This window comes from Triturus cristatus, chromosome 5_2 (assembly GCF_964204655.1).
Source record: "Triturus cristatus chromosome 5_2, aTriCri1.1, whole genome shotgun sequence".
In the NCBI taxonomy this organism is placed as follows: Eukaryota; Metazoa; Chordata; class Amphibia; order Caudata; family Salamandridae; genus Triturus; species Triturus cristatus.
The window spans coordinates 700,358,065-700,371,584 of record NC_140588.1 but is presented as its reverse complement, the minus strand read 5'-3'; the positions used below and the strand labels follow the sequence as shown (position 1 = coordinate 700,371,584).

At 44.1% G+C, this 13,520-nt stretch overlaps 1 protein-coding gene across 15 annotated transcripts in view; it reads right to left on the bottom strand.

Moving 5' to 3' along the window:
* The window catches only part of BCORL1 (BCL6 corepressor like 1), a 1,042,621-nt gene that overhangs the window by 678,432 nt on the left and 350,669 nt on the right, over positions 1 to 13,520 (bottom strand). The window lies entirely within an intron of this gene.

Below are 13,520 nucleotides of genomic sequence, written 5' to 3'. Positions count from 1 at the left end.
CACATGACTCTCCTGAAATCATGACCAATACAAACCACTGGCAAATCATGGCATTAATGGAGTTATTGAAACAAAAAAGGCACAAACTTTGAACTGTTGTACAACCATCAACCCAACGTCAGAAGTTCCCAAGCCTGCATCATAGAAATACAGCAAGGAGCAGTACCGTTAGTAAAGATCCACTCAAACCTCTGATTAACTGCCAATGGCTCGACCACCAGATAAGCAGCATCAAAAGCATTCTGCACATGTAGACACCAACCCGATGGAGGAAGGTACCCAACCCATACATACTTCCAAGATGAACAAATTACTTACCTTTTGACACTCTTTTTGGTAGAGACTATCTAGCTGCAGATTCCTCACCTTTTGAATATTCCCCAGGCATCAGACTGGAACTGTAAACTTTTCAGCAGTACCTCTGCGTGCCAGTAGGTGGTGCTGTGCAGATCAGCACCAACACCGTTTTGCTCTAGAAATGATGTGGGGAACCTAACTAGGAGCCATTCCTGCACACTGTCAGCTGCTTTCTGGACTGTCCACGGCCCCAGACACAGAGTCTCTAAAGCAAATTATTAGACCAGTGTGCAGGTTGCTAGACTTGAGATCTTATTATGGGATAGAATCTACTCACAGAACGTGGAGGATGGGACGGTTGGTGAGGAAACTGCAGCTAGAGAGATTTTTGATCAGAAGAACAAGTTACTTGCCTCCGATAACGCTCTTTCTCGGTAGAAACTACTGGCCGAATTGTCTTCATCTTTTGAATGTATACCAAAGCAGTACCTATGAGGAGGTGGGTTTGTGTATAGACTTAAACTAGAAAGTCCTACAAGACGAAGAAGGCAAGGTGCCCCTTACAGCGCATCCAATACTTTGTGAATATACAGAGGGACAATCACATATCTGCATAGTAAATTTCTAGGACAAAGACTCCACCTGCTAACACAGTGGTAGCAGCTTTGACCCTGTAAAATGAGCATGTGTCTGGAGACTTCTGTTGTGGACATTGCATGTGCGTGGCAGATCTTAATGCAGAGCACGATCCAGCGGACGATGGTCCTCATTTACACAGTCTTGTCTTTATTCGCTCCCGAGAACACACAGAGAGCTGATTGTCCCCCTGGCTGTCTGTGGTAGAGCTATGTAGAAGCTCAGCACACTCTCGAGATTCAAGCGGTGGAGTCGCTTCACTTCCTTAGAGGGGTGAGGCCAAGCACAGAACGCCAGTAAGGTTATGGTTTGGTTGATGTGGAATAGCATCATAATGTTTGGCAGAAAGGATGTTCGAGTCCACATAACCAGTCTGTCTGGGAAGAAGGAGGTGTACGGAGGGTTGACCCTAAGAGCCTGAAGCTCACTCACATGCCAAGCCAATATTATGGCAATGAGGAACACTGTCTTGAAAGCAAGAAGTCACAGGGAACAGCTGTGAAGCGGGTCAAATAAGGTGCACATTAGAGATTTGGGGACCAGTTTAAGGTCCCACTGAGGCATGACAAACGGAGAGGAAGGAAGCAAGTGCTATAACCCATCAAATCATAACCGGGAATTTTAACAAAGAAGGCTGATATGTCAACGGCAGAAAGGCTGAAACAGACGCAAGATAACCTTTAGCTGCGCCCAGGGCAATGCCTTCCTGGGCTAAAGACAAAGCATGTCAAGAGAGCTTGCCCTGAAGGGGGACAATCTGTCGAGAACTATACGAAGCCACAAATTAGTCCCAATGACAGGTGTATACAGTTTTAATCGAGGGACACCTAGTTGCCAAGATGACATCAACCACCTCTGGAAGAACGTCAAAGGTGTTCAGGTATCGGAGCTCAGTCTCCAAGCATGAAGGTGGAGACGGAGAAGATCTGGGTGCACAGCCAAGCCAATAGTGCTTTGTGAATATATTGAGGGACAATCACAAATCCGCCTGCCAAAATTCTAGGACAGGGACTTTGCATGCTAACACAGCGGTAGCAGATATGGCCCTAGTAGAATGAGCATGCAGTCTTTCTGGAGGCTTCTTTTGTAGACATTGCGAAGCAGATCTTAATTCAGAGCACGATCCAGCACAAGATAGCTCTCTTCTACACAGTCTTGCCTTTTTCCGCTCCTGAGAAAACAGAGAGCTGATTGTCCATACAGTGATCGTTGGTTCTAGCTATGTAGAAGGTCAGCACGCTCTTAGGAGTCAAGCGGTGGAGTCACTTCTCCTCCTTAGAAGGGTGAGGTCGAGCACAGAACGCCTGTAGGGTTATGATTTGGTTAATGTGGAATGGCATCATAACATTTGGCAGAAAGGATGTCCAAATCTGCATAACTAGTTTGTCTAAGAAATAGGTGTACAGCGGGTTGACTCAAAGAGCTTGAAGATAACTCACATACCACGCCAATGTTAGGGCAATGAGGAACACTGTCTTGACAGCGAGAAGCCATAGGAAACAGCTGTGAAGCGGCTCAAATGAGGTGCACGTTAGAGATTTGAGGAACAAGTTAAGGTACCACTGAGGCATGGCAAACAGAAAAGAAGGAGTCAAGTGTTGCAACTCTTTCAAAACATAACAGGGGATTTGAACAAAGACGGCTGATCCGGCAAATGCAGAAAGGCTGAGAGAGCCGCAAGCTAAACTTTAGCTGCACCCAGGGCAACGCGGCTGCTGGGCTATAGACAAATCAAACAAAACACGTCAGAGAGCTTGGCCTGAATTGGGACAATCTGCTAAGAACCGCACCAAGCAACAGATTTGTTCCAATGACAGGTCTATACAGTTTTAGTCAAGGGATGCCTGGTTTCCAAGATTACATCAACCACCTTTGGAGGAAGGTCGAAGGTGTTCAGCTGTCACAACTCAATCTCCAATCTTGAGGGTGGAAATTGAGCAGACGTGGGTGCAAAGCCCTGCCCTGCTGCTGCAACAGCATTTCCTTTCAGAGGGGCAGGATTGGAGAACAGATGCTCAAGCCAAGGAGCTCTAGAAACCGTACTCTCTGTGCACAGTGCGGACTCAGTAGGATAACTTGGGCTAAGTCGGTCCAGATCTTCTTGAGAACTTGGGGCAGGTGTGGAGCAGCAGAAAAGCATGAATGAGTACAGAGTTCCACTCGAGCCGGAATGAGTCACCAAGTGAGAAATGCCTTGGAAAATCCAATACGCAGAAGTGCTGATAGTGGGCGTTCTTTGCGGTGACAAACAGGCTAAGTTAAGGTCCTGCCCATTCGCTGAAGAGACCTTTCCCCACCTACGGGTGTAACTGTCACTGGTGATCTCCGAGGCGCTGATGGCTGAGTTTGTCCACCCTGACATTCCATGATTTTGCTAGGTGGTTCAGCAACAGGAAATATTTGTAGAGCCATTTTCAGTGGTGCAAGGACTTCAGGCATAGGGTCCAACCCACCATGTTTATTCCAGTACCACATTGCGGAGGTGTTGTCTCTGAGCACCTGAACCAGCCTCCCCTTGCTGGACGGAAGAAAGGCTTTCACTGCCAAGCGGAAGGCCTTCAGCTCCAGACGGTTTATATGGGGCAGGAAATCTGAGGGAGGCCAGAGGCCTTTGATCTCCACCAGGTGGCCAACTCAACCCACAAGGGACACATCAGTCATTACCGTCAGCTCTGGGTGGGGAACAGAGAGTTGTCTGCTGCTGACCTAACGGCAGCCCAGCAAACACCACTGCAGAACCTTTACAGTATCTGCCAAAATCTGAACATGCTTGTAGAGGCCCCCTTTGATGTTGGGCCACTGAGACTTCAGATCCCACTGTAGAGCCCACATATGCCACCTGATGTGCTTAACCAGCCGGTTGCAGAAGTCATCAGACCCAGTAGCATCAGAGTCGATCTCAGGGCCTCCTCCTCCTATGGCGTCGGCTGAGTGGGCATAGCCATTGAGGAACCTGGGACTGGCACAGGTCTCGGTACTTATCTGAAGACTCAGAGCATAGATGCGCAGAACTCTTCGATCATAAGTAGCAAGGCATTCGGCCCCAGGAACTCGGGATGTATCAGCATGAGTTGAGGGATCAGCTTTTAGCCTGCCATCTTGAAGAGTGAGATCAAGAATAGTGGTGCCAGTTTTGCTGAGGCAAATGAGAGTGGAGCGTGGAAGCGAAATCCCGCTTCGACTTCTTATGTCTCTTTTTAGATATGCCTTAAGCCATGGAAGGCAACAAAGACCAGCCTCTCGAAAGGCTCCGAAGACTCCGGGAACGAACCTTGGATACAGACCACAACTTGGTACAGCCCCACACAAAGTTTTCTTATGCTTTGTGATGTAGTTTCATCTAGCATTCCCTGATGCCGTTTGGGTTCATCGATGCACAACTAGTGCAGGCCTTGAAGTTGTGGTTCGACCCCAGGCACCACAAGCGCACCTCATGGAGGTCCGTCACAGACATTTGTTTGCGACAGTCCCTACAGGGCTTGAAATGTGTGGTTTTGGGGGCTGACATCCCTTACACTCTGGAGAAATTTGAGGTACAAAGTCAGAGACACAAAGGGAGCTCCGGATCTGCATCTGGTAGCACAGAAAGAAAGGAACGGACATCAACTCAAGGGAGTGGCACGTATATAGGCCCTACACATCTTTTTCAGAGTGGAACAGCGTCAGTGCAGAGCTGCCACCTTCTGCCACGCAAAGGAACAGCTGACAAGTTTCCAGAGCCAACCTGACACCTGGGGAGTACTCAAAAGATTAGAAATCTGAGGCTAGAAGTCTCCATCAGAAACATGGATACATGTAAGGCCCCCAAAATTTAGTACTACAGAACAAAAATATAGGAAGGTAAAGTATGCCAAAGAATGAGTAAACACTCAATCTAAATACAGAATAATCAATTTAAATCTGTTGAAATACTGCAATGTGTTGATTTAGTCCAAAGGTCAGGAAACCAAGGAGCATAACATTTGTAAACGTAACCTCTGTGCCAATATTTACATTTTAACATTACTTCATTATAATGAAGTTTAGCAAACTGCAACTGTTGACACTATGCAACTGATTCGCATAATATATAGTGAAATTTTAAATGGCTCACTGCACACTCAGTTGACTTGTGGCACTTGAGTAAAACGGTAGACCGTGTAATTCAGAGCTAAGGCGCACTGGGATTCAAATCCTAAGACAACAAGCTCATAAATAATGCAGACGATCAGCCCACTGAGACAACTGCAACACAGTTATACAAGGAAAGTGTTAAAAAAATTGTCTGAAATGCTATATACATAGACATCATCCTCATTATCCATGCTAGGTGATTTGTTAAAAAACATAAAAGATGGTCAGAAACAAAAGACAAAAAAGCAGGCAAAATGTCATTTGGCAGATCTCATTTTGACAAAATAGTTAAACCTTAAAGAGAGGTAACATTTAAGGCATGAGAAAAATGACTTGGAAGTAGTTTACAATTCTCAAGAGAAATGCTAGTGCACCACTAACTGCCTAAAAGTGTACATGAAAGTCTGCAAATATAGTTTGGATAAGCCTAGATTCTGCAATTGCAGCAACAGTTCGACAGAGAAGGTACTTTTAAACCACACATCACATTATGGCCTACCGCATTACAGTAACTGAAATTCATTTTCCGTCTGCGAGATTTAAAGGGTAGAAGCAGAACATTATGTGGGTTTATGGGGATGAAGTCAATTGGATGGGTAAAAGTCTGTTTGGAAAAGGAGTTAAAGGGTCTGATAGAGTGTGGAAATGGTCTCTCGCTAAGGAAGTGAAGGAAAGACTGTGGAAGGAAGTGGAGAAGTTCATGTTTCACTGTGATGCAAGCTGCAGAAAAAGGGATTATCATATTTTGGTTAGTGCTGTGCACAAAAGTGAATGTTTTCTTTTTCTTAGAATGGCATGAACAAAAAGGCTAAGATCACCTTCTTTCCAGTTTTAAGAAACAGGCAATGAGTATTCATGTTTTCTTCATCACAGATTTTGTTAGATTCCAAGTGGTGGTCAATATTTCCTATTTTTGCAATTTCTACCCGATTGAAATTAATTTGAATGAGAAACGGTCTAAAATCAGCAAATTGTTATTTTTGTATATCGATCAAGATTATTTTTTATTTCAATAAATAGTTTCTTTGGGTCAGAATCGTAAGTGTGAACTAATCTGGGAAGCCAATAAAACGGACTGTGGCAAGCTGGGTTTACTTTTTTGAATTGCAATCTTCTGTCACAAAATTTAAAAAAATACACACGAAATGGTCTTAAGCTTGCAACAATAATTAGGTTTAAAAAAAAATATATAACCACTGTATATACAGTGGGGAGCTTTGCAGCAAGTTTCATTGAACAATGCAATAAAAATAAGGAATCTCACTGATAAAGGTGCTACTAGCTTAGTAATTACTTTAATCTAAGAAAGATTAAATAAAACAGTACTCCACATGTGTGGGAGGACCTTTCAAAAGTGCAACAAATGAAACCTATTCAAAGTCTATTGCCAAAAGTGTTTTTTGGGGCAGCGAGTACCTATTGTATTAGGGCCCAGGTTCAGCTGACATTCTGGAAAACCTACATAGCCTCAGGTATATGTGAAAATTAGATACCATGGGGAATCCAGGGTGGTATGGCTTGCACAGTTCCCTGCACTTGTTCCTATCGATAATGCTCTGCTTGCATCAATCTATGCCTAAAAAAATAAGTTCCTCTCAATTTCTATATGTAAATGGCATTGTAATTAATATAAGTGTGCTGCCACCACTCCCAAGCACTTGGTGAATATGTTTGGGGCTGTTGTGAGCCCAGGAATTTTAAGCTGGTAGTGAAGCCCACTTACCACAAGGAATAGGAAGCAGTGATGTACCGAATGGATTCGAATGTTGAAGTCGGAGTTTGTGAAATCGAGGGTCGCCATGTAGTCTCCTATGCAGACCAGTGGAATGATGTCCTGCAGGGTGGTCATTTTGAAAGGCTCCAACAGGATGTACAGGTTCAGTGGGCTGAAGACTACAACAGACCACAGTGTTTTATCCTTTTTGGGATGAGAAAGCACAAGGAGTACACTCCTTAGTCCTGGAGGGGGAGGAAGCGCCATTTCAATAGCACCTTTGCAAGGAGCACCTATAACCTGGGCCACAGGAATTATGTGACAGCATGTACTAAGTTATGCACCAAGAAAATGCTAACTATGCTGCACATTTTGTGATAGTATTACTTTAATATTATGTCATTTTTACACATGTTAACATTGTGTGGGCAAAGGTTTCTCCTCATTTGAACCACTTCAACATACAAATACAGCCTTGTGAAGGGCCTTCCATGGTGTGGCAACATGTCACCTAATTTGTAGTAACTTTTGATTTGTTTGAGCTAGAAACTATTTTTTATGTTAAAATCTGCAATTATGCAACAGATGATTGATTATACAGTAAATTTGCCAAAGTCATAATTATGCAGAGAACACTACAGCCGCAGAATCGCGTCATTCCAGTGGCCCTGCCTATAGTTACTCCTGCAGTGCCTAGGTGCTCATTACTCACTTAGTGATGGGTGGCGGATAGTAGGTTTGGTGCTGTGTAGTACAACTCAAGGCAGTCCCCCTACTGCACTACTTACTGCACCACAGAGACAACAAAACTAGTCATCTGGCAGCCTGCTGGAGCCTTCTCGGTCCTTGCTTCTGCCATATGAAATGGATTTCTGGCCTTCTTGAAAGGACTGGCTTGGGGTTGCAGTCTTTGCACCCCCTTTTGTATCCTGCTTGAGAAAAGCAGACTTACACATTTGTGTTTGCAAAGTACCCATGGCCTTAACGGTCCTTGAATCTTTTTTTGCCTTCTAAGGTATGATGCGGTCCTCTAGAGGGAGAAACAAATGCTCACTATCAGATGGTACCCTAAAGAGAGGCTGTTGTACCTACAGCTTGAACACAGATACCCGGAGCCATGCACAGCGTCACCGGATAATGCTGGGGTTTACCTCCCTAGTGGAATATCAGAGGAGTAAAGGGAACATCTGGTATTCGCGCTGGAGAGAACATTCTCTGTTTTGACAAGTTCTTATCCCCTTTAGCAATGCACAGCTAGGAGGTGCAACTCCACCATCTCCGGTCAGTAACACCCATCCTTTCGAGAGACAAGCAGGACAGAGTTTGCAATTCACCTGCATCCACATCCACTCACTTCACTGCCATGTCAGTCTTCTTGCGGTACTTTTCTGGAGAAGGGGTGTGTAAAGACGAGAGGCTGAAGCGGGATAAGTTCAAATTAAGTTTATTTGCAGAGCGACACAGTGCATCTGGATCCTGAAAGGCAGCAGTAGTAACTGCCGTACAGTGGCTCTGGAACATGGAACCCCAATTGTACAACGCAGGTACATGGTTCCATACTCCTAGCATGAGACAGGGCACGAGGGAAACAGAGGAAAAATGCAACACATCTGACCCCTAATAACAATGTAAGAAAAAGGAAATAAGCAAAACAAAAAACAATAGAAAAAAAGAAATCAAGACAAGTATCTTGCAGGTAAAGACCTGGTTCTGTTGTTCATCTTAACTCTGGATGCTACAGTTTGAGCAGGTTGAGATAGGCCATCTTTGGGATATGGACAGTTGCGCAACGGAGATTCGTCGTCACTGTTCATGCTTGGCCCAGAAAACCTGCATTTACCAACTCTCCTTACATTCCACACTTTACCATCCTGGGTAACAATGCTGTTCTTGCAAACGTTAATCTTGATGGGACGACCGAACTTGGAATCTCCTTTTTCCAGAAAACCAGTTTTTTTTTTTAAATCTTAACCCACTCTCCTACAGCAAAGTCAGAAACTCTCAGACTCATATTAGTGTCAAACCTCTGCTTCATTTTGTCCTGCTTAACTTTCACACGCTTAGTGACGAGATCAACCTTATCACCAGTTTTAGTAATCCCCTTAATCCACCATGGGCTGATGTCTGAGATCGGTTCTCTACCTTTCAAAAGCCTAAAGGGGCTAACCTCAGCAACAGTGTGGGGAGTGATGTGGTACATCCATAACTTTCTTCTTAGTACATCTCTCCAGGGTTCACTGGACTTGATGGCCAATTCAATTCACTGCTTAAGGACATGGTTGAACCGTTCCATTTGCCCATTCTCCCTCGGTTCATAAAGTGATGTAGTAACGTGCTTGATACTACACCTGCGGAGGAAATCCTCCATCTCCTGTGACGTGAGTTGAGTCCCGTTGTCTGTTACTAGAACTTCGGGTTACCCCTCACGCGCAAAAATCCCTTTGAAAAATGTGATGATGACTTGAGAAGTGGCATTGGCCACAAACTTTACTTCCAGCCACTTAGAATGGTAGTCCACCATCACATCCACATGAAAAGCTTGGGCATCAAAATTGATGCCAAGCTATCCATGATACAACAGGTGTCGACAGTAGTGGGAACCTGTGTTGGCCTGTTGAAACAACTGCGGAAATTGGCCCCTCTCCTCACCTTCTCCACATTCAGACTGACGGTCTCAGCAATGATACTGTCGCATCTGGACTATGGCAACTCCCTGTACATTGGCCTCCCGCAACAACTGTTGGCCAGACTACAGGTTGTCATGAATGACACGGCCAGACTAATTTTTAGAATGCCGAGACTAGTTCACGCCACTTCTCTGCTATGCGAGCTACATTGGCTCCCGGTCAGACAGAGAATCAAGTTTAAAGGTCTCTGCATTGCACATAAAACTATGTATGGCCAAGCCCCAAGATATATCAAAGACCGCCTAGCCAACTATGTCCCCAGTAGGGTGCTCCAGTCAGCAGAGGCCAGCCTACTAGTCTGTCCCCGTTTCAACCTGTCTTCCGTGGGAGGAAGAGCCTTCTCAACATCAATCCCTCAGTTGTGGAATAGTCTTCCGGTAAACCTACACAAGGAAGCGAACCTCCTCCCCTTGAGGAAGAGGCTGAAGACAGCAGAAGCTTGGGGCATCATTTAACAGCTGCTACTTCCCTACTAACATGGATAGGTACGCCCTCTGATAGCGCTTAGAGACATGCTGGTGATAATGTGCTCTATAAATATAAATTGCAATTACAATTACAAGGGCAAAACAGGCATCAGTGGGATAACGATTGAAGGGGCCAGAAATATCAAAAGCCACCTTTTGCCAAGGAGACTCAGGCCAGGTTACGGGCTTGAGAGGGGCAGAAAAAACTTTAAGCATTTTATCACTACTTATACAGTCAGGGCATTCTCTAACAGTTCTGTCAACCATTTTGTCGAGGCCAGGCCACCAAAAATTGGCTCTAATGAGATGTTTCGTCGAGGACGTACCTAAATGTCCCTCATGAGCAAGCAGCAAAATTTTGCTTTGCATAGGATGATTTTCCCCCCTTTGAAAAATAGACCGCCGTCTTCTTCGATTTCATCTGAAACTTGGCAGAAAGGGGCAATCTCAGCAGTGGCGGACTGTTCTTTAGGCCAGCCCTTCTTCAAATACTCACTGATAAGTTGACACACTGCATCATTATTCATCTCTGTCTTCCATTCAGATTCACACAAACCCAATAACTCATCAGAGACAAACTCCTTTACAGTGGCAACCATTTCTACAGCTTGTTCATCATGAGGCTTACAATCATTAGAGCAGGGCAGTCTAGACAAGAAGTTGGCCGTAACATTGCTTTTACCAGGGACATATACAATCTCAAAATCATATTCTTGTAGTCTAGATGTGAGTCTGGAAATGCGAGCTGTAGAAAATGCCAATGAGAGGTTTATGATCAGTTCTAAGCAAAAATCTACTGCCCCACACAATTGCAGAAATGTCCGATGGCCCAAATCCATGCTAACAACTCTTTCAATTACAGCAAACCTTCTCTCCGTAGCCGAGAGAGTTCTAGAATCAAAGGCTACACACCACTCTTCCTTGCCACATCATTGACTGAGTACACCCCCCAAGCCGTACAAACTTGCATCAACAGTAATGATGCATCTTTTGTTCAAGCAAAAGAATTTAAGAGTGGGGGCGTTCGCTATCTCGTTCTTAATCTGTTGGAAAGCTGTTGTCTGTCTATCCGACCAGGAAAACACTGTAGATTTTCTGGTCAATTCTATGAGAGGCTCCATGTTAGTAGCGAAATTCTGTATGAATTTGCTATAGTACTCACACAATCCCGCAAAAGAGAGAAGCTTCTCTTTATTGTCAGGAGAAGGTGCATTGATGATGGCATCTACCAGAGATTTTTTGGGTACATCGCCATCACCCAAGAGAGTGTGTCTGAGATATTCCACAGTTTTACAAAATAATTTACACTTTCCTGCTTTAAGTGTCAACCCACTCTTCCCCAACCTCTCACAAACCTCTTTGACATGACAGAAATGATCCTCTTCACTCTTGGAAAATATAAGGATGTCATCTTGGAAACATTTCACAAATTTGTTGACATCTTTAAAAATATGATACATGGCCCTTTGAAAGACGGACGCGGCCGATGCTGGGCCGAAAAGTATCCTTTTAAATTGGAATAACCCATGAGGCGTAATAACGGCAGTTAAATGTTTAGAGTCTCCACTGAGTTCAATTTGGTGATACGCAGAACGGAGGTCGAGGGTGGAGAAAATGCAAACACCATCCAACATGCACACCATCTCATTGATTTTGGGTAGGGGGTGGCAGTCAGCAACTAAATTGGCATTTAACGCTCTATTATCAACACAGAGCCTACGACTTTCATCCAGTTTTTAGGCCAAAACAATTGGGGAAATCCATTCAGGTGATTCAATCTCCTCGATGATGCCGCCTTCAACCATGTCATCCAGCATTTTCTTTAATTCACTTCTTACACTGGTGGGGACACCCCTAAGCTTCTGCCTAACAGGCACTGAGCTCTCTCTGACTTTGATCTTGTGACTGAATCCCATAAGTTTACCAATCTTTTCAGAAAAAACATCAGGGAAGAGTTCAGTAAAATTTGTAGTGACGGGAGTTACGGCAAGTACGGACACAGGTTCTTCATTCCTTGGATTCAAGATGTCAAGCTTGGCTTGGTCACGCCACCCCAAAACATTCACCCCTTTAACAGTCACTTAAAGTTTAATGACTGCTGCACTTTGTTTGAATTCAATGCGTACCTCTTTAAAACCTATAAAGTCAATATTGGAACCATCAAAATTCTGTGCAACAGTTTCAGGTTTACTCAAAGTGCTTATGTCCACTAAATCACCAAAAGACTCTAAACAATATTCCCTAGTGATTATGGTCCAAGGTGACCCAGAGTCTGCCATTAACTCAAGTTTCCTGCCCAAAATATGCACAAGACATTGGGGGGGGGGGGGGGGGGAGAAAGCAATCTTATTGGCCATGGAATCATCAAAGAAATGACAAATAGAAACTACAATACCAGTTTCTAAATAATTTTGGGTATAGTCAAAATAGAGGGGTTCACGGAAGACACAAGAAACCTTCCCCTTGGAGTAATTGATAAGGGTACCTTTCTTCATATCTTTACACATTTTAGAAAAATGTCCCAAACGTCCACACTTACTGCATTCTTACCCAATGGCAGGACAACGTGGAAAAGATGCTATATGACTAGGACTGCCACATCTGTAACAGTAAAAACTTTTGGAGTTATTTTTATAGTTAGGATTAGGAGTACTCTTAGCCTCTTCCATGCTCATGACTTCTCCCGGCCGTCATGAGTCGCGATGGGCGTGTGCGGACGACGGCCGGGAGACGTCATGACCATGCCCGCGATTGGAATGTCAGCGCTGCGGCGGAATTTGCGCCGCAACGAAGAGGTTAGAGGCACTAGGGGTAACACTGCTAAAGTCACCAGTAGTGGAAGATTTTACCTCCTTATTAAGGGACTTTATCCATTTCCCGGACTGTTCTAAAGCTTTAGCCGTGCTAATGGCAGTCTTTAAGTTGAGATCACCCATTATCCACAATTGTTCTTGTACCTTTTTGCTTCTGACGTGAACTATGATTTGGTCCCCGATCATTTCATCAGTGATCAAACCAAAATTGCAATGCAAAGACAAAAGCATGGAGAGCCGTAAGAAATTCATCAAAACGCTCTCCCTCCTCCTGGGCCCTAGTGTAAAATTTAAATCTATTGAGGGCCGCACTGGTAGTGGGTTTGAAATGGTTCTCAATGCGCAAAATAGCCTCATCTTACACATTATGATCACCCCCAGATCTAATAGGAGGTAGGGTTCTGTAGACCACCTTATCTTCAGAACCTAAGCAATGGAGGAAAATATATTTTTTTCCCTCAGCTGACATGCGTTCGCCATCAAATGGCCTTTTAATAGGTAATAAACTCATCCTTCCATCTGGTTCATGGAATGGGAGGTTCTCTCTTATTTTGCAAAAATGTACAGGGTGGATCAAACTGCATGGTAGCAAAAACGAAGTGACTATACGGAAAGTATGTTAAGTAGAGACAGTAAGACCAAAATCACAATAGAACACAATACAATTCAGATAATTATGAAGGTCCGGGTACAAATTTGCTACGTTGTTGAAACAATTAAATATATGTGCCTGTCCCATAGAGAGGTAACTGAAAAGCGTAGTGCAGTATAAAACAGTCAAGGGGTGCCTGTC